The sequence below is a fragment of the Manis javanica genome, chromosome 11, assembly GCF_040802235.1.
Source record: "Manis javanica isolate MJ-LG chromosome 11, MJ_LKY, whole genome shotgun sequence".
Classification (NCBI taxonomy): Eukaryota; Metazoa; Chordata; class Mammalia; order Pholidota; family Manidae; genus Manis; species Manis javanica.
In genome coordinates this window covers 38,064,692-38,089,995 of record NC_133166.1, presented here as the reverse complement: position 1 = coordinate 38,089,995, position 25,304 = coordinate 38,064,692, and the positions used below count along the sequence as shown (strand labels likewise).

The 25,304-nt window shown below is 40.7% G+C and overlaps 1 protein-coding gene across 1 annotated transcript in view; it reads left to right on the top strand.

Annotated features, from left to right (window-relative positions):
- Nucleotides 1–25,304, top strand: part of SERGEF (secretion regulating guanine nucleotide exchange factor) — a 234,901-nt gene that overhangs the window by 88,421 nt on the left and 121,176 nt on the right.

Genomic DNA, 25,304 nt, shown 5'->3' with positions numbered 1-25,304 from the left:
AGCCCACCCTCCCCTTTCTCCCTCCCCCCCATGCATGCTAATCTTAATACCCCCCTTCTTCTTCCCCCCCCTTATCCCTCCCTGCCCACCCATCCTCCCCAGTTCCTTTCCCTTTGGTACCTGTTAGTCCATTTTTGGGTTCTGTAATTCTGCTGCTGTTTTCTTCCTTCAGTTTTTCCTTTGTTCCTATACTCCTCAGATGAGTGAAATCATTTGGTATTTCTCTTTCTCCGCTTGGCTTATTTCACTGAGCATAATACTCTCCAGCTCCATCCATGTTGCTGCAAATGGTTGGATTTTTCCACTTCTTATGGCTGAGTAGTATTCCATTGTGTATATGTACCACATCTTCTTTATCCATTCATCTACAGATGGACATTTAGGTTGCTTCCAATTCTTGGCTATTGTAAATAGTGCTGCGATAAACATAGGAGTGCATCTGTCTTTCTCAAACTTGATTGCTGCGTTCTTAGGGTAAATTCCTAGGAGTGGAATTCCTGGGTCAAATGGTAGGTCTGTTTTGAGCATTTTGATGCACCTCCATACTGCTTTCCACAATGGTTGAACTAATTTACATTCCCACCAGCAGTGTAGGAGGGTTCCCCTTTCTCTACAGCCTCGCCAACATTTGTTGTTGTTTGTCTTTTGAATGGCAGCCATCCTTACTGGTGTGAGGTGATACCTCATTGTAGTTTTAATTTGCATTTCTCTGATAATTAGCGATGTGGAGCATCTTTTCATGTGTCTCTTGGCCATCTGTATTTCTTTTTTGGAGAACTGTCTGTTCAGTTCCTCTGCCCATTTTTTAATTGGGTTATTTGTTTTTTGTTTGTTGAGGCGTGTGAGCTCTTTATATATTCTGGACGTCAAGCCTTTATCAGATCTGTCATTTTCAAATATATTCTCCCATACTGTAGGGTTCGTTTTTGTTCTATTGATGGTGTCTTTCGCTGTACAGAAGCTTTTCAGCTTAATGTAGTCCCACTTGCTCATTTTTGCTGTTGTTTTCCTTGCCCGGGGAGATATGTTCAAGAAGAGATCACTCATGTTTATGTCTAAGAGGTTTTTGCCTATGTTTTTTTCCAAGAGTTTAATGGTTTCGTGACTTACATTCAGGTCTTTGATCCATTTTGAGTTTACCTTTGTATATGGGGTTAGACAATGGTCCAGTTTCATTCTCCTACATGTAGCTGTCCAGTTTTGCCAGCACCATCTGTTGAAGAGACTGTCATTTTGCCATTGTATGTCCATGGCTCCTTTATCAAATATTAATTGACCATATATGTTTGGGTTAATTTCTGGGGTCTCTAATCTGTTCCACTGGTCTGTGGCTCTGTTCTTGTGCCAGTACCAAATTGTCTTGATTACTATGGCTTTGTAGTAGAGCTTGAAGTTGGGGAGTGAGATCCCCCCTACTTTATTCTTCTTTTTCAGGATTGCTTTGGCTATTCGGGGTCTTTGGTGTTTCCATATGAATTTTTGAATTATTTGTTCCAATTCATTGAAGAATGTTGCTGGTAATTTGAGAGGGATTGCATCAAATTTGTATATTGCTTTCGGCAGGATGGCCATTTTGACGATATTAATTCTTCCTAGCCATGAGCATGGGATGAGTTTCCATTTATTAGTGTCCCCTTTAATTTCTCTTAAGAGTGACTTGTAGTTTTCAGAGTATAAGTCTTTCACTTCCTTGGTTAGGTTTATTCCTAGGTATTTTATTCTTTTTGATGCAATGGTGAATGGAATTGTTTTCCTGATTTCTCTTTCTATTGATTCGTTGTTAGTGTATAGGAAAGCTACAGATTTCTGTGTGTTGATTTTGTATCCTGCAACTTTGCTGTATTCCGATATCAGTTCTAGTAGTTTTGGAGTGGAGTCTTTAGGGTTTTTTATGTACAGTATCATATCATCTGCAAATAGTGACAGTTTAACTTCTTCTTTGCCAATCTGGATTCCTTGTATTTCTTTGTTTTGTCTGATTGCCGTGGCTAGGACCTCCAGTACTATGTTAAATAACAGTGGGGAGAGTGGGCATCCCTGTCTGGTTCCCGATCTCAGTGGAAATGCTTTCAGCTTCTCGCTGTTCAGTATAATGCTGGCTGTGGGTTTATCATATATGGCCTTTATTATGTTGAGGTACTTGCCCTCTATTCCCATTTTGCTGAGAGTTTTTATCATGAATGGATGTTGAATTTTGTCAAATGCTTTTTCAGCATCTATGGAGATGATCATGTGGTTTTTGTCTTTCTTTTTGTTGATGTGGTGGATGATGTTGATGGATTTTCGAATGTTGTACCATCCTTGCATCCCTGGGATGAACCCCACTTGGTCATGGTGTATGATCCTTTTGATATACTGTTGAATTCTGTTTGCTAATATTTTATTGAGTATTTTTGCATCTACGTTCATCAGGGATATTGGTCTGTAATTTTCTTTTTTGGTGGGGTCTTTGCCTGGTTTTGGTATTAGGGTGATGTTGGCTTCATAGAATGAGTTTGGGAGTATTCCCTCTTCTTCTATTTTGTGGAACACTTTAAGGAGAATGGGTATTATGTCTTCTCTGTGTGTCTGATAAAATTCCGAGGTAAATCCGTCCGGCCCCGGGGTTTTGTTCTTGGGTAGTTTTTTGATTACTGTTTCAATTTCTTTGCTTGTAATTGGTTTGTTTAACTTTTGTGTTTCTTCCTTGGTCAGTCTTGGGAGGTTGTATTTTTCTAGGAAGTTGTCCATTTCTTCTAGGTTTTCCAGCTTGTTGGCATATAGGTTTTCATAGTAGTCTTTAATAATTCTTTGTATTTCTGTGGAGTCTGTCGTGATTTTTCCATTCTCATTTCTGATTATGTTGATTTGTGTTGACTCTCTTTTTCTCTTAATAAGTTGGGCTAGAGGCTTATCTATTTTGTTTATTTTCTCAAAGAACCAGCTCTTGGTTTCGTTGATTTTTGCTATTGTTTTATTCTTCTCAATTTTGTTTATTTCTTCTCTGATCTTTATTATGTCCCTCCTTCTGCTGACTTTAGGCCTCATTTGTTCTTCTTTTTCCAGTTTTAATAATTGTGATGTTAGACTATTCATTTGGGATTGTTCTTCCTTCTTCAAGTGTGCCTGGATTGCTATATACTTTCCTCTTAAGACTGCTTTCGCTGCATCCCACAGAAGTTGGGGCTTAGTGTTGTTGTTGTCATTTGTTTCTATATATTCCTTGATCTCTATTTTGATTTGTTCATTGATCCATTGATTATTTAGTAGCATGTTGTTAAGCCTCCATGTGTTTGTGAGCCTTTTTGTTTTCTTTGTAGAATTTATTTCTACTTTCATACCTTTGTGGTCTGAAAAATTGGTTGGTAGAATTTCAATATTGTGGAATTTACTGAGGCTCTTTTTGTGAGCTAGTATGTGGTCTATTCTGGAGAATGTTCCATGTGCACTTGAGAAGAATGTATATCCTGTTGCTTTTGGATGTAAAGTTCTATAGATGTCTATTAGGTCCATCTGTTCTAGTGTGTTGTTCAGTGCCTGTGTGTCTTTACTTATTTTCTGCCCGGTGGATCTATCCTTTGGGGTGAGTGGTGTGTTGAAGTCTCCTACAATGAATGCATTGCAGTCTATTTCCCTCTTTAGTTCTGTTAGTATTTGCTTCACATATGCTGGTGCTCCTGTATTGGGTGCATATATATTTAGAATGGTTATATCCTCTTGTTGGACTAAGCCCTTTATCATTATGTAGTGGCCTTCTTTATCTCTTGTTACTTTCTTTGTTTTGAAGTCTATTTTGTCTGATATTAGTACTGCAACCCCTGCTTTCTTCTCACTGTTGTTTGCCTGAAATATGTTTTTCCATCCCTTGACTTTTAGTCTATGCTTATCTTTGGGTTTAAGGTGAGTTTCTTGTAAGCAGCATATAGATGGGTCTTGCTTTTTTATCCATTCTATTACTCTATGTCTTTTGATTGGTGCATTAAGTCCATTTACATTTAGGGTGACTATTGAAAGATATGTACTTATTGCCATTGCAGGCTTTAGATTCGTGGTTACCAAAGGTTCAAGGTTAGCTTCTTTAGTATCTTACTGCCTAACTTAGCTCGCTTATTGAGCTGTTATATACACTGTCTGGAGAGTCTTTTCTTCTCTCCCTTCTTATTCCTCCTCCTCCATTCTTCATATGTTGTGTGTTTTGTTCTGTGCTCTTTTTAGGGGTGCTCCCATCTAGAGCAGTCCCTGTAGGATGCCCTGTAGAGGTGGTTTGTGGGAAGCAAATTCCCTCAGCTTTTGCTTGTCTGGGAATTGTTTGATCCCACCATCATATTTAAATGATAGTCGTGCTGGATACAGTATCCTTGGTTCAAGGCCCTTCTGTTTCATTGCATTAAGTATATCATGCCATTCTCTTCTGGCCTGTAGGGTTTCTGTTGAGAAGTCTGATGTTAGCCTGATTGGTTTTCCTTTATAGGTGACCTTTTTCTCTCTAGCTGCCTTTAAAACTCTTTCCTTGTCCTTGATCCTTGCCATTTTAATTATTATGTGTCTTGGTGTTGTCCTCCTTGGATCCTTTCTGTTGGGGGTTCTGTATAATTCCATGGTCTGTTCGATTATTTCCTCCCCCAGTTTGGGGAAGTTTTCAGCAATTATTTCTTCAAAGACACTTTCTATCCCTTTTCCTCTTTCTTCCTCTTCTGGTATCCCTATAATACGAATGTTTTTCCTTTTGTATTGGTCACATATTTCTCTTAGTGTTGTTTCATTCCTGGAGATCCTTTTATCTCTCTCTATGTCAGCTTCTATACGTTCCTGTTCTCTGGCTTCTATTCCTTCAATGGCCTCTTGCATCTTATCCATTCTGCTTATAAATCCTTCCAGGGATTGTTTCACTTCTGTGATCTCTTTCCTGACATCTGTGATCTCCTTCCGGACTTCATCCCACTGCTCTTGCATTTTTCTCTGCATCTCATCCCATTGCTCTTGCATTTTTTTCCTGCATCTCTGTCAGCATGTTCATGATTTTTATTTTGAATTCTTTTTCAGGAGGACTAGTTAGGTCTGTCTCCTTCTCAGGTGTTGTCTCTGTGATCTTTGTCTGCCTGTAGTTTTGCCTTTTCATGGTGATAGAGATAGTTTGCAGAGCTGGTACAAGTGACCGCTGGAAGAGCTTCCCTTCTTGTTGGTTTGTAGCCTTTTCCTGGGAGAATAGCGACCTCTAGTGGCTTGTGCTGGGCAGCTGTGCGCAGACAGGGCTTCTGCTTCCTGCCCAGTTGCTTTGGGGTTTATCTCCGCTGTTGCTGTGGGCTTCGCCTGGCTGGGGCTTTTCCTCCAAAATGGTGGAGCCCCGTTGGAGGGGGAGCAGCCAGGAGACTATTTATCTCCCTAAGGGGCCTCTGTGCTCCCTGCTGCCCAGGGGGTTAGAGTGCCCAGAGATCCCCAGATTCCCTGCTTCTGGTCTAAGTGACCTGTCCTGCCCCTTTAAGATTTCCAAAAAGCACTCCCCTTCACAAGGCGCTGGATTCTTGCAGGTGTGGATGTGGTCTGGATGTTGTCCTGTGTCCTGTGGTCTCTATTTTAGGAAGATTTTTCTTTGTTATATTTTCATAGCTCTATGTGTTTTTGGGAGGAGATTTCCACTGCTCTACTCACGCCGCCATCTTGGCTCCGCCCCGTGATTTCTTTATTTTTGTGGATGAATAATATTCCATTTTATACATATGTGTATATATATACATTTTATATATATGTGTATATATTTGTGTGTATGTATATCCATTTTATATATATATATATACTCACATCTTCTTTGCCCATTCATCCATTTGATGGACAGTTAGATTGCTTACATATCTTGGCTATTGTAAATAATGCTGCAGTGAAATGAGTATGAATGTGTCTTTTCAAGTCAGTGTTTTCATTTTCTTGACTAGATACCCAGAAGTAGGATTAATGGATTATATGGTAGTTCTCTTTTTAATTTTTTGAGCAACCCCCATACTGTTTTCAATAGTGGCTATACCAATAGTGAGCAGGAGTTCACTTTTCTGCATATCCTTGCAAACATTTGTTATTTCTTATCTTTATGATGATAGCCATTCTGAAAAGTGTGAGGTTATATCTCATTGTGGTTTTAATTTGCATTTCCCTGATGATTAGTGATATTGAACATCTTTTCATGTTCCTGTTAGCCATCTCTATGTCTTTTAGAACTGTACTCTATCTGTAAAGTGCCTTTGGAATTTCGATAAGGATTATATTGTTTGTAGATTGCTTTGGGTAATGGACATTTTCAACAATATTAATTCTAATCTATCAGCATGGAATATCTTATTTACTTATAGTGCCTTCAGTTTCTTTCATCAATGTCTATAATTTTCAGTGTATAGGTTTTTCACTTCCTTGGCTAAATTGATTCTTAGTTATTTAATTCTTTTTGATGCATTTGTAAATGAAATTGTTTCTTATTTCTCTTTCTGATAGTTTTCTATTGGTATATAGACACACAATAGATTTCTGTATATTGATTTTGAATCCAACTTCACTGAATTGACTTATTCTAACCATTTTTGTTGGTGGAGTCTTAGGGTTTTCTACATATACTGTAATGTCATCTGCAAATAATAATAGTTTTACTTATTCCTTTCCAATCTGGATGCCTTTTGTTTCTTTTTGTTGTCTAATTGCCCTGGCTATGACTTCCATTGAATAGAAGCAGTGAAAGTGAGCATTCTTGTCTTTTTCTTGATCTCAGAGGAAAAGCTTTCAGCCATTGAATATGATGTTAGCTGTGGGCATGTTATATATGACCTCTCTTGTAATTATTATTAAAAATTACTCATCCTATGTTGTGGTACAGTCCCTTTATACTCACTTTGTTGAGAGTTTTTATTGTAAATCGATGTTGAGTTTTCAAATGCCTTTTCTGCATTTATTGCGATGATTGTACGGTTTTTATCCTTCATTTTGTTAATGTGGTCTGTCATGTTGATTGATTTGTGGATATTGAGCCATCTTTGCATTCCTGGAATAAATCCCACTTGATCATGGTGTGTGATCTTTTTAATATATTGTTGAATTCCATTTGCTAACATTTTGTTGAGGATTTTTGTATCTATGCTTAGGAGAGATATTGGCCTCTTATTTTCTTTTCTTGTAGTATTCTTGTCTGATGTTATCAGAATAATCCTGGCCTTGTAAAATGAATCTGGAGGTGTTCTGTCCTCTTCTGTTTTTTTGGAGGAGTTTGAGAAGGATTGGTATTAATTCTTATTTGAATGTTTGGTAGAATTCACTATTGAAGCTCTCTGGTTCTTCACTTTTGTTTGTAGGGCATTTTTAAAATGACTGTTTCAATCCCTTTACTATTAATTGGTTTGTTCAGCTTTTCTATTCCTGATGCAGACAAGAGGTTGAATGTTTCTAGGAATTCATCCATTTCTTTTAGGTTGTCCAATTTGTTGGCATATTTTCATAGTAATCTCAAAATTGTTTGTATATCTGTGGTCTCAGTTGTAACTTCTCTTTCATTTCTGATTTTATTTATTTGAGCCCCCTCTCTTTTTTTCTTGGTAAGTCTAGTGAAAGGCTTGTCAATTTTGTTGACCTTTTCAATGACTGATGACAATCTTTTCTATTGTCTTTTTAGTCTCTGTTTTATTTATTTCTCTCTTCTGATCTTTGTTATTTCTTTCCTTTGACTAACATTTGGTTTCATTTGTCCTTTTTCTAGTTCCTTGAGGTGTAAAGTTAGGTTGCAATTTGAGATTTTTTGTTGTTGTTTCATGAGTGTAAGCATTTAACACAATTAATCCCTCTTAGAACTACTTTTGCTGCATCCCGTAAGTTTTGGTATGTTGTCTTTTCATTTGTTTTAAGGTATTTTTTAATTTCACTTTTGATTTCTTTGTTGGTCCATTGGTGGTCCAATTGCATGTTGTTTAGTCTCCACATATTTGTGAATTTTCCAATTTTCTTAGAAGTGATTCCTAGTTTCACAGCATTCTGTTCAGAAAAGATGGTTAATATGATTTCAGTCTCTTAAAATTTATTAAGACATGTTTTGTGACCTAACATATGATCTATCCTGGAGAATATTCCATGTGCACTTGAGATGAATGTTGTATTTTGTTGTTTTTGGATAGAATGTTCTGTATATACTGTTAAGTCTGTCTGATCTAATGTCTTGTTTAAAGCTGATGTTTCCTTATTGATTTTTTAGTCTAGATGATCTATCTATTGACATAAGTAGGGTATCAAAGTCCCCTACTATTATATTGTTACTGTTCATTTCTCTCTTTAGGTCTGTTAATATTTTCTTAATAGATTTAGGTGTTCCTGTGTTGGGTATATACATATTTACAAACATCATATCTTCCTGTTGGACTGATCCCTTTATCAATATGTAATGCCCTTCTTTGTCTCTTATTATAGTCTTTATTTTAAAGTCAGTTTTATCTGATATAACTATAGCTACCTCAGCTTTCTTTTGTTTTCCATTTTGCATGGAGTATTTTTTACATCCTTTCATTTGCAGTGTGTCTATCCATTCAGCCACTCTGTGTCTTTTGATTGGAGAATTTAGTCCATTTACATAGGTATGTACTTAGTACCATTTTGTTTATTGTTTTCTCGCTGTTTTGTAGTTTTTGTTTTTCTCTTTGTATTTCCCATTTTTCTTTCTCTTCTTTTCAGCATAAAGATGGCACCTGTGAGAAAGTAAGAAGAAATGGGAAAAAAGGAGGGAAAAAAAATGGCACCTGCCAGCTTTATCAAGGCAGAGGGAGAGCAAGAAGATGGCACCTACCAGCTCCCATCCCCTGTATCCCAGCCAACCCCTGCCTTTCAGACCAGTGCTTTAAAATTAGGAAATGAGTCTTACTCATATAAAGTCTAGGCATTTTGCAAAGGGCTGCCTCTGTGCTGGGGCTTTTATGAGACATTTCTGAGTTTGCCACAGTTCTGTGGGGCTTATGAATGTGGGCCCTGTTGGTTTTCAAGGCCAGATATTTTGGGGGCTCATCTTTCCAGTGCTAATCTTAAAAGTTGGGGTGCCTTATATGGGGTTTGAATCCTTTGCTTCTCTGGGGTTTGAGTTCTCTCCCAGTTGTGGGTCCCTGTGCCATGGGTGGAGTTTATGGTGAGATTGTGTCTCAGTCTTTCCTACCTATTTCAATGTGGTTTTCCTCTGGTTTGCTTGATGTAAAGGGGTTGCTTTGCCAATTTTCAGGTTTTCTTCTATTTATAGAATTTAGAAATTGTTCTATATATAGGTGTAGATTTGGTGTGTCCATGGGAGGAAATGAGTTCAGGATTTTCTTTCATTGCCATCTTCCTGTTTAACATTTTTACCAGTCTTAATACCCTGCTTACTGTATTATACTGATTTATTTTGTATGCCATTAAAAAACAAATAAGTGGAGTTCTGGAAATTTTCAGACAGGCTTACCATTAGATTAGTGAGGATGAATTAGTGAGAGTTATAGCATATACATATGGTAACTTACTAGGTACCTTAAGACTTGGTGGCAGTGGTCTTTGTAGAAATGCACCAATTGCAACCTCTAACGCCCACAGCCCCCTGTGTCCCCATCCCCCTTCTTTGCTTTATTGACTTCTAGTATGCTATATACTTTACTCATTTGTTGAGTTGATTTTCTGTGTTCCTGTATTAAACTGTAAATGATATGAAGGCAGGATTTTTTGTCGCTTTTAATTCTCATTGCTTAAATTAGTTCCTGGCATATAGTAACTGTAAGATAAATTCTAGTTGAAATAAGCAGGCAACTAGAGGCAACAAAGGGCCAGGCAGTTTATTTGAGTGCAATTCCTGGGCGAGGTTCACCAGTCTACATAAATGGAGGCTGGGGAAGTTGCGCCCGGTCAGGGACATGGGGGCTTATAAGGGGTTTGGAGGGGGAGGAGTGGGCAAGCTATCCTAGGGGGCATGGAGAAGTATGATTGGCTAAAGGTGACATGATAGACAACTAGAAACTTTTTTCCCTTCCAAGAGGGAGGAGGCTGACATCCGGATCGTAGTTGGCACATCAGAAGGATGGAATTCAGGAAGAGCTGTCCCCTTTCCATATAAGGCATGGACCTTGGTGTCTGGTCTGTTCTCCTTTTATGGTATCTCTCTGTTCTGTTTGCATGTCCTCGTTTTTCCTTCCTTCAGCCTAACAGTAACATTGATAAATATTTATTGAAGGAGTGAATGAACAGTTCCTGAATTACTAATAGGATCTTTGAGTTGGGAATGGAGGCCTGGGATCTAATTCCAGGTCCTAATTGCCTGTATGAACTTGGGCAAGTCTTTCTTCCATTTAGGTTTCTTTTTAAGATATATAACAATAAAAGCACTAGATCTCTAAAGTTCTGTGTCTAAAATTTCATGATTCTATGCATTCTTCACTTTTAAATGCTTAGTAGTAATAGAACAATTTTTTGTTTTATTTTCAAATAAAATTTTATGCAGAACCTTAAAATCTAAAACAGATAAAAGTAGAACAGTTCTGATTGAATTGGGAAACCATTCTGATTGAATTGATAGGAACGTGACAGGAGGGAGAATGAAGCCTTACAATTTGGCAGCCTGCTTGCAGGCCTTCTCTTTATGGGAGCTTTTGAGGTACATCCAAGGAACACACGGGCTCTGAAGGACACAGTTTGAAAACTCCTTCATTAGATGAAGTGAGAAAAGGGAACTGAGTCACATATCTGAGTAAAACTCTATTTGTGTTCAGGTATGGATTTGAGAGTAATGTTGAATATTGAAAAGATATGTTAGATGATAGAACTATAGATGGCATTTTCTTTCTATAAATAATTCATTTATTATTATACAGAAATAAAATTGGGATAAATTTTTTTGGTTGTGTGATTTTATCAGAAACTCATTTGGTTGAGGGTACTTAATACATCTTGTTCCTAGTTCCTTTTTCTTCCATGGTTACAAATGTCATGTAGCCTAAGGCCTAGAGATCTGTTTTTGGAATTGCCAGAAGAATAAGTGTCTTTATGAAGTTTTCACATAGAGATTCCCCAAGTCATAGCCCCTCTACTAGTCCCATCACCTTGAAGTGGACCATTGTTGTAGTTAATAGTAGAACTAATGTCAAAGCTGTGGGTTTTAATTGGAGGAGAGCTCCCAGATAACGTGGATTCAGTGGGACACTCACTTAGAGGTAAATGACATAAGCGGTTTCTTTTCTACTAAATCTGTAACTGGATTGAACTCTGTTTGGCCTACCAGCTGGGAAGCAAGCTAAGCTAATATTTGTCCATCTCTGTGCTCCAAATTATTTGAAGGATGGTTTGGTTTGTTTGAGTATCCACTAATCAAGAGAGATTGAAAGTTCTTGTTTTGTTGAGTACATATTTACCATATATTATATTACCTTTTATTAATATAGCACCTAAAGAAACATTCTCAGTAAATTGTCTATAGACTCATTTGATTGGTATTCCTTCCTGGAAAATAGCAGTGATATATGAATCCAGATAATACCTTTCATTCAAGGATCTTCAATTTATTCTGAATATTATTTGAATCTTGTTAATTCCATGAGCATTTTGAAATTGTATGTTTCAGAAATGTATAAACATAGAAGTACCATCTTTAGTAGAAGCTTTCTTATGGCTGTCATAGAAGCAGAGCCACTGTTGATAGCTCTTACTGATTGCCCCACCTGAACGGGCCCCATCTGTTACTCTGAAGCTGTAGCACCATTTGGGATTAGTCAAACTTGGCTTTCCCAAAGACACTTACTTTGATGATCCACCATTTGAGGATATAGCAATACTTGGAACTATTTGCCATTTTTCCTACCTGCCTCCCTTGATATTTGTGATCCTTAAAGCAGCATATTTTTCTTTGTTATAATTCTATAAGCTTTTAATAGCAGTTCTTTAGTAGAGAGTTAGTGTGCTTGTTTAATTTGAATTTAGGGGAATCTAGGTGCTTTCTCATAGGAACTCTCTCATGTCTCATAGGTACTATTTCATAGAGTAATCTAGGTACCATCTCACATTTTCTTATCTGTTCATCACAACAGTTTGGTGAATTACGGCAAAGATTATTGTGCCATTTTATACATGAGAACCTGAAGCCCAGAGTGATGAAGTGACTTTCCCAGGGATGATAGCTAGTTTTGGCTGAGCAAATACTGGAACCCAGGTCTCATGATTCCCAATTTACTGCTCTTTCTAACAGAGATCCAACTCAATGCGTAATCATTTTCCTTTCTGTTTGTCATTTGGATGTCTCAAGAAGACATTAATCAATGAATACAGATTAAAATGAGAGAAAATCCATGGGAATTAGTAGTGAATTGGAAAAACATTATATTTACAAGCTTACAAGCCCAGAGTTCCATTTAAAATGAAAGATGTTAGAAATGGACTATCTTTCCATGGGAATTAGTAGTGAATTGGAAAAACATTATTATATTTACAAGCTTACAAGCCCAGAGTTCCATTTAAAATGAAAGATGTTAGAAATGGACTATCTTTAGGTTAACTTATGGTTAACCATGTGTGTCTTTACCTTTGTAACCTGTAGAACCTCAGATCATCTTCTGAGGAAGAAACAGGAATTTGCTGTTACAGTTACATCTGACTTACTATTTTTGCCTTTCTCAGTATTTAACATTTTGTGGTATGCTGGAGGAAAATAGTATTTGGACCATAAAATTAGACCTAACTTGATATCGAGTCTTATTCCAGGAAAATAGATATTTATAAATCGAATTCATTGTCTTAAAATTTAGTTGCTGTAAAATATTAATGTATAACTCAGTACCACCTTTATCATCATGGGTACTTTTTTTTTTTTGAGAGGGCATCTCTCATATTTATTGATCATATGGTTGTTAACAACAATAAAATTCTGTATAGGGGACTCAATGTACAATCATTAATCAACCCCAAGCCTAATTCTCAACAGTCTCCAATCTTCTGAAGCATAATGAACAAGTTTTTACATGGTGAACAAGTTCTTACATAGTGAATTAAGTTCTTACATGGTCAACAGTGCAAGGGCAGTCATCACAGAAACTTTCGGTTTTGATCACACATCATGAACTATAAACAATCAGGTCAATTATGATTATTCGTTTGATTTTTATACTTGATTTATATGTGAATCCCACATTTCTCCCTTATTATTATTATTATTATTATTATTTTTAAATAAAATGCTGAAGTGGTAGGTAGATGCAAGATAAAGGTAGTAAACATAGTTTAGTGCTGTAAGAGGGCAAATGTAGATGATGTGGTGTGTGCCTATAGACTAAGTATTAATCCAAGCTAGACAAGGGCAACAAAACATCCACAGATGCAGAAGATTTCTCTCAAAACAGGGGTGGGGGGGAGGTTCTAAGCCTCACCTCTGTTGATCCCCAATTTCTCACCTGATGGCCCCCCTGCGACTGTGCCTGTCTTAGGTTGTTCCTCCCTCATCATAGGTACTTTTTATTACATGATTGCTCCCACATTTTTAAATAAGCACACTCCTTCATTAAGGTCACTGACTGAATTAACATGTGTAAAAACAATCCATTGCTCATTATGCTCTCCCTACTCCTAGCCACCCAACTTTTAGCTGCTCTGCATTGCCATTCCCGCCCCAAAGCAATAACAAAACAATAAAAGACAAATCAAAACAAAAGCTTTTGGACAGCAACTAAATTGTGCTGGGTTGATTTTGCCACCTGGTGGCAGAGGCCAAGAACTGTCTCAGTATTTTTTACGTCTTTTCTGCTTCCTGGGCTGATCCTATCCACTTCTCTCTTTTGTTATCCAGAGCTCAACAAATCCTGCTTTCAACAATCTCTTTCTCATATGTACTCCGATATTTCTTTGTCCCTTGTGGGAGAAATTGAAGTTCCTATGGCCAGGATCCTCACCTGAACCTAAACTACTTGATGATATAACTGGCCTACTGCTAGGCTAATACTTCCACACCCTAGGCAGTAAGTTATTAATGACTGAGTTACTATATAAAGAGCTCTGCCCAGTGCTCTGGGTGGAGGCAGAGACAAGGAGGACTACAGACCTGCAGACTGTTGGATGCATATGTAACTCTAGTGCTCGACCTATCATTGGGAGAACAAGCCGGGTAATAAACCCTTTAACCCCAAGAACATTCCATTATCATTCCTTGGTCTCACTGAAATCATAGTGAACTTACCCAGGGCTGAAACCCATTGGCATGACATCCCTCTTTTAATTCTCCCTTCATTTTTAAATTTAGTGACCTTGCAACATTTATTGCTCTTTTCTTTTTAACTTCCCATCTCCTCCTATTTACGAGTCCAAAAAAGAAAAAGTGACCTTAATTGTGGTTGCTAATTCTGAGAGCCCTGCTAGTGAATGTGTGGGAACACCCTCAGAAGTGATGAGCTCTCAGCTGAAGGGACTGAAAAGCCTATATTTGGAAATGAAGTGCCACACAGGAAAGGCCTGGAGCCTTAAGCCTCAGAGGCTTCAGAACATTGGCAGACCTTCCCTTCTGCAACAGAACCAACATTTCTGTCCCTTTCTTCCTCCTCTTATAAACCTGCCTTTTCCAAAATAAGAAATTATAAGGTATTTCAAAAACCTTATTTCTTACCAAATTTCCTTGTTTTTCTCAAGTTTAATGGACAACTTAGTTTTCTACCATTTTTACTACAAATATGCAGCAGTTTGGATGCTGTTAAGGCAGTGATTCTCAAACTTCAGCATGCATCAGAATCACCTGGAGGGCTTGTTAAAACACACAGTGCCGGGCCCCACCTTAGGAATTACTGACTCCCTAGGTCTGGGGTGGGGTCTGAGAATTTGATTTCTAGCAAGTTCCCAGGTGATATTTATGCTGATGGCCTGGGACCATGCTAGGACCACTTGACCTGTCCCTCCAGACTTCAAGGACAGAAATTATATTCTATCACTCTGTTTCTCCAGCCCTGAGAAGAATGGCTAGGGTATATTAAAAGGTACTTACTGAATGTTGGCTATGTACTGGGGGTGAGGGTTGCATATTGTTGCAGGGTAGCAGGCCTGGGATATTGAATATCATTTATAGTATTGTTTCCATAAAAGAAGTCTCTGGGTTATGAATGAGCTACATTACTTACTTTGTGCAGCATTGCTAGTTCATGAGGTCGGCATTGTATATTTGCCCCCATGTCCCTTCTGGTAGTTGTTTGATTTTCAGTGCAGGTCAGCAGTTCATTAAAGGTATTATTATAATGTAAACAAAGGAGAAAATTGTTGTTTGGGTAAATTTTATTTGTTAATATTAGTGATTAGTCTTGCTAATAGTCTTAAAAAAAAAAAGACCTTAAATATGACCCAAGCAGGTGACAGATGGTAGCTGTTTGAGGGAGTGCCTATGATGCTATTATCTAGTAAATTGCAAATGTAGAGGGATCAGGTACGGCGCTGAATCAGGAGTCTAAATAGGCTCAGGAAATACCATATTAGCTCTTTCTTCTGACCATTTTATCCCCTGTGTAACTGAGAGTTACAGCCGAATGTCAGACCAGTGGTGTGCAAGACTGAAGAGTTCTGCCTTTGCCTGCTGGTGACAACTGGTTGGCATGCATCTAGAATCTCAGATCTTTAGTGCTATAAGGGCCTTTCGACATAATTCTAGTCCAATGCTTCCATTCATGAATGGGGAAATGAGGCCTTGATAAAGGAAAACACATGTCCAAAAGGTGGCCGACTTTGGACTTGAGCTCTGTCCTCTGAGCCTAGGTCTAGCATTGCTCCCCTTGTATGGTGCTGCCCTTTCCCTCACTGGGTCTTACTTGGTGACTGTACACACTTGTAGACCTTTATGCCCCCTTTAGTTACCTACAGACACCATAATTGGGAAGAAAGTCATGCATGTTTTTGTTTGAATGCTTCAAAGGCCATTTCCTGGCATGAGGAACGGGCTCAGTCTCTGCCATCTTCTCCCATAGCAGCAGCCACTTGATCTCTATCTTGGTCTGCAGGCTTGCTCCTGGGCCCATTGTTGTGCTTTGGTCAGGTAGATTGAAGAAGCTCAAGTTCGGAGTCTGGGAGTCAATAAGATGTCATCCAGGCTGCTACCCTTGTTTAGACCTGCCCCAGTTCCTGTGCCTGATTCCCATCTTGTTTAATTGAGAAGTTCCTACAGGGTTGAGGCCCTGCCTTGCTGCTGTTATGCATTCTTTCTTCACTACAGAAATGCTGGGTGGTAGGGGGGTAAGGGAATAATATTTGTTGAGCATCTATTTTATGCCAGTCACTCCCACATGTTATTTAGTCTTTATCACATCTCTAGGAAGTATTACCTGCATTTTGCAGATGAGGCTCAGAGAGATCAGGGGACTTAGTTAAGGTGACACAGCTAGTGGGTAGTGGATTTGGGGTTCAATTTTGAGTCTGTTGAGCTCCCAACCCCACACTTTTCCCACTATACCTCTCAGGGCCTATATTTGCCCATAAGCCCCACTTCATTCATTCAGTGAATATTTACTGAGTCCTACTATAGCCACTATGCTAGTTACTGGAGAGGCAGTCCTTGCCCACATGGAGCTTACCATCTATAGGGGGAAAAAAATGGTGAGTGTATAAAGTGTTAGAAAGGAGATGCCATGGAGCATATAAACAGCAAGCCCAATCTAGTCCAGGGTGTGGTGCGGATACAAACCATGTGAGACCTGGAGAAAGAAATATTTAAGCTGAGACTTCTGCTGAAGCATGAACCTGAAGGAAGGCTTCATGGCAGAAACATAATGAGTAGATGTGGACTGATTGTTCTGCTACTTACTAGAAATCCTTAGGCTACCCACCTGCCTAGCACAGTGCCTGACATATAATAGGTGCCCAGTGAAAGATTGCTGAATGAATGTGTGAATGGATGAAACAATAAATGAATGGCAATGCTGAAAGCTCATTTTGTTTATTATGTAATGTAATAAATTACTTTGGAATGATTCATAGTTCTAAACAGCTTTCTCCTCTGGCCTCTTTTCTCTTTCTGTTGTTTTGGGTTTCCTTGCTGTATTTTAAATGTCCTCACACATGTCCTGCCTTTGCTTCACAGCCCTGGGGTGTCTTCCTGCCTCAAAGACAGCAAAGGCTGAGCTGCCCTATTATCCTCTTAGTGGCTGCCTTGAGCATGAAGTTTGAAATAGCGTCAGTGATTTAATTTTTTCCTCTGGGGATCTGGCAATTGGAAATAAATGTAGAAAGAGCCCCAAAGGAGGTTTTTCTCAGGGGCATGAGAGATGACAGCACTAGTTATCGGTGCACTTTGACAATGCAGAGTTATATAAGTGGATGAAAAATAGAGGCTATTCCACCAAAGTCGGGTTGCCTTACTTAAATGCTTCTATATTCACAAAAGTGGGTGGCCCTGTGTGGTTCTTTAACTTCAATATTTTCAAATTCCTAATTCATGACATAGAGAAATAGAATTATGTAGATTGAGATTCAACAAATGTTAATTCAAACAATAACTGTGTACTGGGTACTTTTACACTGCATTTAATAACTAAAATATAAACAGTATCCAGTTTCTAAAGAATACATTTCTGACCTCACAGGTCTGGTAAGAGTAGCACAGAACACTTCAGGGCCGGAAATAGGTGAGAATAGCCTACTTGTTAGTATACCTTGGTCCAGAATTTGCATCCCATTTTTTTTCCAGATTTAACTCTCCTAGACCTCCTAGGTCTCTTCTTTCTGTTATAGCTTCTGGACTGGTAAGTAGCCTAGCTCACAATGAGTTTGAAGGGCAGTCCTAACTGACAGTTAGACTGAGTAAATGATCTTTGGTCCCTGTGTCTTTTTCATTGATTTGTTCATTCATTCAATCATAAAACATAGGTAGGCCACCATAATACAGAGACTAGTTTTACAGTACTGTCCTTACAAAGCTTACAGTGATTGGGTGAGACAGATAAGAGTATGTGACAGAAGATGACAGAGAGTGTTGGGATGAGCATCCAGTGTAACGGTCAAAGAAAGCCTGAAGAAGGTGAACCCTGGAGGTCAACCAGCAGTTAGCTCTCAGTGATGACTCACAGACATGCGCTTATCCTGCCCTGAATGAGGACTAGGGGTGGCCGTGGCCCATTCAGTACTCAAGAGTAACCTTGCCCATGTCCCCCATACATTAAGAGTAGGATTATATAAGAAGGATAATCAGGAGGTAATCAGGAGGCCTGTCACCTTGCTTCTGTAGGTTCTGTGTAGGATTTAGAGGTCTGGAAGATTGCTGTCTATGTGCTGAGGACAGCTATAGCTAATGGCTTTTAGAGAGTATTAGTCACAGCTCCATTGGAGATTTCTCTCAGAGTTCATTGGGGAAATCAGGTGGTTAGAAATCCTTATAGATGATGTATGTAGCTCTTGTGTGATTCTGAAACCATGTGGTGGAAGGAACTCTGTGGCAGATGCAATGAGGAGCTTTGGAGCTTAGGATGAAAATGGACACGGTGACTTGGAGAGTCCCTTAGGGGGCCCCTTTCCAACTTGCTGATGACCTGCATGGTCATCAGGTCCAAGCCTTTCCCCCTGTCCTTCCTTCTTCTTCCTGTCCCCTCCATTGCTAGGGGAATAGGTGATTGACATATAGCCCTTGCAGAGTGGGTGATGTGGCATGTAGACGAAGATAAATAATTCTGCAGTGTGCAATAAAATCCTGTATCAGAGGAGCAAGTAGTGACTTTTATTGGAGGGGGACAGGAAGGGCAGGGAGGCTGCCTCCCAGGTCACAAAGCACATTAATATAGAGTCTGGACTAGAACCCAGCTCTCAGGGTGTTTTTTCTGTTTATTTCAAAGCCTCATTGGCTAAATGGAGTTTCTCAGCTGGATGGTCACCAAGCCATAAACTGGTTGTCTCCCTGGCTTTGGAAGCAAGGGTGAGGTTTATTTATGCTGCTCCTAGTCTGTGTTTCTCCCTTTCTCTTTCTGCCCCATGGGACTGACTCAGTTTAGGTCTGTGATCCTAGAGGTTGTGGCCCTTTCCCACCTCTGCCCTGTTGTACAGGCCCAGGCAGCATTCTTTTGAGTGTGGTCTTGTCTGTGGGATTCCAGCTGCTACTGAAGTTCTATAGGTCTGGACCAGTCAGGAGATAGGGGTGACCTGTTTGCTGACTCTGGAGCTCTGTGCAGTGCCTGCTGGCAGTGTGCCAGTACAGTAGGAGCTCTGGATTCAGTAATGCTTTGTTCATGGTTAGACTTCCGTGCATAATTAGCATTTTTTAAGTCATTTTATCTAAAGACTTCAAATTTAGAGACTCTAAGTACTTGAGAGATATTTTATGGGTCACAGCTGAGTTTAAAAGGATCTTGCAGCATTTCTCCCAAGCCCTTACTACTGGCCAGCTGCTTCTAATCACATTCAGTAAAGTCTTATGACAGCCTTATTCTTCTTACAGCTTCTTGCAGAGGATGTCATGCTTCAGGTTGGCCTGAGTCTTTCTGAGGAGCTGTAGAACAGTGTTTCTCAAATTTTAGTGTGCATGCAAATTACTTAGGAATCTTGTTCAAATGCAGATTCTGATTCTGTAGGTCTGAGTCAATAGATTACTCTGCATTTCCAACCAGCTCCCAGTGATGCCCATCCTGTGGTCCGATAACCACACTTTGCATAGCAGGGAAATTGCTGAATGTCAGGCAGAGTAAGGGCCTTAGAAATGGGTCACCAAATCTAAGTCTGTGATTGTTCAAAGGAGGATAGAGAGATCTAGGTGAGGAGAATGACTTGCCTAAGGTCACACAGCAAATTGGTGGGAGAGAAGAGGAATAATCTCGTGTCATCACTGTGGGGAAAATGGAAATTCCTATGGCTAGGATCTTCACCTGATCCTAAACGACTTGATGTAATTGGCCTACTGCTTCCACACCCTAGGCAATAAGCTATTATTGACAGAGTCACCATATAAAGAGCTCTTCCTAGTGCTCTGGGAAAAAGTAGAGATGGAGGTGGATTATAGACCTGCAGACTGCTGGATGCAGATGCGATTCTAGTGCTTGACCTTCCATCATGAGAATAAAGCTGGGTATAAACGTTTTTACCCCAAGAACATGCCGTTGTCATGCCTTGGTCTCATCAAATCCATAGTGAACTTGCCTGGGGCTGAAACCTGCAGCAAAACAATCACCTTCCCTTTGTGTTGCGTGTATCTTTCCTCTGCTGATCTGGCAAGAAGTAGGAATAAAGAAGTAAAAAAGTAGAAGTAAGGTTTCCTACTTGTGTCATCAGGTTTAGAGCCACCTCACAGAGCCAGATCTGGTATTTTGTAGTCTAGACCCAGCTGGAGCCCTTCTCTCAGGTTTTAGTGAGACATTTTCTGGGTCAACCTCAGGATCTTAGAGCTTCTCTCACACCACTCTTGGTGTTCAGCAGTGCTTGTTGAACAGAACTTGAGTCCCTCCCAGCATGTGCCAGATGGCCCAGTTAGATTGAATCAATTCTCAGATTCCAGGAGCGGAAGGTGGGACTAGATATGGAGCCAGCCACCAGGCTTCAGAACACCAGGCTTCAGCACTTTGGGGCTTAGAATGCACTGAGTGGCACAGGGGACATACTGGGAATGGGCAGATAGGTTTGACCCAGAGACCCTACCAGGAAGCTGGGGCTATGGGAACAGCACAGAGCCAGAGAACATGGCAGTAAGCAAGGACAATAGCAAAAGCAGTAAGTACTTATGTCCACTAGGGAGGTCCTGTGAGTGGGGAGGGGCATAGAAGCTGACAGTTTGCAGTCACCTAGGCAAGTGGGCAAACTTCCCATTTTATAAATATTTATTGTGTGCCTACAACATGCCAGATGCTAAGCTGTACACTGGGAGATGTGGAGATGAATTCCTAGGAGCTCTGGTTTCAGGAGGCTCCTGGGTAGATCAAGACAATGTCTTGGAGTAATAGTAGAGCAGGACTCTGGTCTTGGTGGACCTGTTCACTTGGTGAGGATTCAGATGGAGGAAACAATTCTGACCTCTGGCACAAAGCACGGCATGGTTTCTGGAATAAGGCAGATCCTTTGTGATGAAAACCAAGGGACAAGGTCAGGGCAGGAATGGCAGCACACTGAGCTTGCTTCTGAGTTGCCTACCTTAGATACTTTAAATCTCTGAGATAGGACTGACTGGTTATGGCTGAGCTGGTGCTGGCCTAAGCCTGCAGGTAAAGGTCACCTAGTGAGGACATAGAATCAGGTACTCTGATACCAGAAGGACATAGCTTACCATCTGTTCACCTGCCCTGGCCCTGGTCATAAGAATCATCTATGTCTGTGGTTAAGGAGAGTAAGGTTCTGGAATCTTCTCAAGAATTAGGCCCTCTGGGGCAGCAGGAGTGGCAAGAGGCCCTGTCATTTATACTAATACATTCTAGGTCCTCACAGGGCTAAGATGGAAGCAAGTGACAAAAGAATGGGGGGAAAACTGGGTGAATGGGTGCGTGGCTTGAGACCTTAAGACTAGGCTGCATTGGAATATAACATCCAGTGACTGTTGGTAATGACGGCAACAGTCAAAGGGGAGCAATACCTGCTACATAATAGTCCATCTGTAAGTATTTGTTAACTGAGTAGCTGTTGACAAAGTACCTTATAGTTTTCAAAACACTTCCAGATAATTCTCTCCCTGAGATTCTTTGAGGTAAGCAGAGTTATACCCATTTGATACTGAGGAAGCTGAGGCTTAGCGTTAACATATTTTGCCCAAGGTCACACAGGTGGTAAGTGGCAGAGCTGATGCTAGAACTCACTTCTTTTGAGTCTCTTTCTAATGTTCTGTTTTTGAAGACACTTTTGAAAATGCACACAGGTGCTACCAGGGAGCTTGCTGTTGTACATTTGTTTTGGTACTTATTAAACAGATACTGTTTTTTAATGCAAAATATTTTTTAAAAAGGAAATGTGTCTCTCTGTGTGCATTTTTACCAAACTGAGCCCTTGGGTGTCTTTATTTTTAATAAGGAAGAAACACTTGGGTCTGGAACAGCTGAGCCAAGCACCATTGCTGCCTACTCATTAGCTCTGTCTAATTAGATTGAAACCAAGGAAGGACGCAGCAGAGGCAACCATTTTGTGTTTAGCAGCAATGGTCCTGTATGACTTTGAACCCTCCCTTCCTTTCTCCCTGCTCCAGGACATAGAATGCTATTCCTTTCACAGGACAATAATGTTATTCTATTGCCAGGAGAAGGGGTGGGGAGGGAGGGAGAAAAAGAAAGAAGGAGGGAGGAGGGAGTTGTAGAGTGTGTGTATGTGTGAGAGAGACAGAGACAGACAGACAGACAGACAGACAGACAGACAGACAGACAGACAGACAGACAGATTTCTAGGACCCTAGGGACTTGGTGAGTCATTGCATCTTCTTGTTGGGACCCAGACATGTGGGGCAAAGAGGCTATTGTTTTTTCTTTAAGAACAAGCTAGATATAAGCCATTTCTCTGAAGTACTTGGAGGACCTTGGGTTCCTGTAAATAGTCAAAAAATAAAAACTATACCTGAAAGGTCTCATCACTGAAACATAGGCCCCAGTCCGCATGAGTGGAAAAGTGCTGGCCGCGATCCCAGGCCTCTTGTAGGTGGTTTTGTCCAGTCATCAGTGGTGACTGTGACCTCTACTCACTCCGGTTAAAGCTTTCAGCTGGAATTTTCCATATTCATGCTTCTCTTTTGGTTGCACAAATTGTAAGGCAGGAAATGTGGAGAAAAGGTAATTGATCTAACTCACAGATCTATACTTTATGTGAAGGAGCCTTGGGAAGTGCCATGGGCCAGCTGCAGTTTTTCTGAGACTTGGTTTTTAACCCAGCTCTTTGAGCTGGTTTGCTTCATTTCCCCACTCTCTACCCATATCTCCATTCCCTCCCACTTCCAACCCACATCAGCCCTCCTCCTCGCCCTGTGCTTACCCCCAGTCTTCTCCCCTTTTCCCACCTTCCACACACCAGAGTGCCTGTGCCATTCATCCCTGTTCAGAACCTACAGTGGCTCTTCAGTGTCTCCCAGGAGAAGCCACACACCTTGGCAGAGCATGCAGGAATTGCTGGCTCTTACTCATCTCTTCAGCCTGTGTCACCACTGCTCCTTTGTAGGGACCCTGCTTGTAGCCAGACATGCAGTTCCTGAACACACCAGATTCTCTCTCCAGCCTGTCTGCCTTTGTACATGCCATTCCTTTGACCAGATTTTAGCTTAGTGTTACCTCTCTGTGAAATTTTCTTTATATCCCCAGGCAAAATTAGGTGCTTTCTCTCCTTTCTGTTCTTATAGTAACTCAGATGTATTCCTGCTATACATTTTATGACATAATTTTATAGTAATTTGTTTAAATGTTTATCCATCTCTCTAACCCCCAATTCATCAAGCATGTGCTTGACATCTGCTGTCTAATAGTACTACAACCCAACCATTGTTGAGTTCTGATTCAAAATGAGGCATGGGGGTAAGTAAGGGCTTAACATACATTTGCTTATTTGCTCCCCAAGTGTAGAGATTATTATTATCTCCACTCTATGGACTAGGATATTAAGGCTTAGAAAGTTTAAGTGACTTGGCAAAATCACAGAGCTAGTAATTGGCAGGCCTGGGGTTTGTACCAGGCATCATGTAGAGATAATATTCAATATGACATAGTCTTATCTCTCAAGGAGCTTGTGGTCTAGTAGGTGAGACAAATCAGGCTGAGTGTCAGTCCAGGATGCTGAGTCCAGTGCTGAGAGGGTTAGGGGTGCTTCGGTGGGGAGGGGTGCTGGGGCTGTGTACACACGCACCTCTGCATCCCCAGCCCCCAGCACTGTGTTAAATTATGTTGTTCTTCCTGTGTGACCATCCATCCTGCCACAGGCCCTTCCTGTACAGAGTCTGGAATCTGTACTGCCTACGCCATGGTCTAGGCCCCATTCACATAAACTGCTCCAAGTGAGTGAGGAATTTGTGTGAGAGTGTGAAGGTTTCTGGAGTACCAGCAGTCTCTGGGGATTGCCTGTGCTCAGCTCGTTTGTCATTGCCTAGGCTTCCTGGAGCGTTTCCATCCTAGGAAATTTTTTCTTGGCCTCAAGACAGAACTTCTAAGAACATGTCCCAGGATTGGGCTCTCTGGCCCCGTGTCCCTCCCACCCCATCAACTCTGGGCAGCCTCTGCTGTGTGCTGGTTCCTGTGCTGCTTGCAGGGCAGAGAGCTCTCCAGGGACCCAGGATCCAGGAGGCCATTCCGGGTGACCTGCAGGGAGATCTGTGGGGCCTTTGGCAGAGCACAACTGGCAGACAGGAATCCGCTGTGAGGGGAGGAGAAGGGCAGCAGAAGGTTGCATAGGCAGTAAAGAGGCCAACCTTATAGAAGAGTCAGCAAAGAGGAGTACAAGTGGAGGCGTTACCAGGTGGGGTGGACTGCCCTTGGTCAGAGTAAGAGATGTGAAAGGCCCTGGGGGGTGGGGGAGATCATTACCTGAATTTCTTCCTGTGAGGGAAACACACAGGTGGGAGTTAGTGTTAAACCAGGCTGTGACTCCAAAGGATAACTGTTTTGATCGGAAATCAGGAGGTGAATGCAGCATCCAGACAGGAAATTGTCCTAAGTTTTCAGAGACACAAAGAAAAGGAACAAAGGGCGCAGGGAACCCCTTCCCGTATGCATTGTGCCAGGTTATTTGTTAATAACATGTGTTATTTAATTTTCACAATAACCCCATAAATCTACACTGATAGATGGGGAAACTGAGGCTGCAAGTAGTACAGCTAGTGAACAGGAGAGCAGTCTTTGAAGCCAGGTATGATTCCAGAGCTTCACCTCAGCATGCTGCTTGTTCCCAAGGGACCGATAAATACTCCCAGGGAGACAACTAAGTAAAGTCCTAAGTTCCGCCAGGAAACCAGAAATTGGCCAATGTGAAAATGCCAGCCAAGGAGCAAAAAGTTGTTGATGAGATCTTTGCAAGCATAGGCTGTTATGCCTAGAAAAACCCATGTATTCCAAAAGAGCCAGGTTCTTTGTACTTTTCTCTTCCCTGCTCTGAGCATGACTGTCTCTTTGTAGGTTCTTCAAAAGCTCAGTAACCACACGACCCTGCATCTGAGAGCCCTCTATCTCACCTTGTCCACTGGTGCCTTGATGAATAACCCCAAGACCATTTAGGCTGGCCTGCCTGAGCCCTCTCTATGAGTGTGTGTGATCTGTCTTACTTCCACAGTTCATTTGGGCTCTTTTAAATAATTGAAGGCCAATGTTTAAAATTTCACAGTTTGTCCTTCGTGGACAGGAGTGATTTTCTGTGTGTAAATGATAGGCCCTGCCTCCCAAGGGCAGTGTTCCTGAAGTGCAGGTGAGTCATCACGTTCAGACATTGCC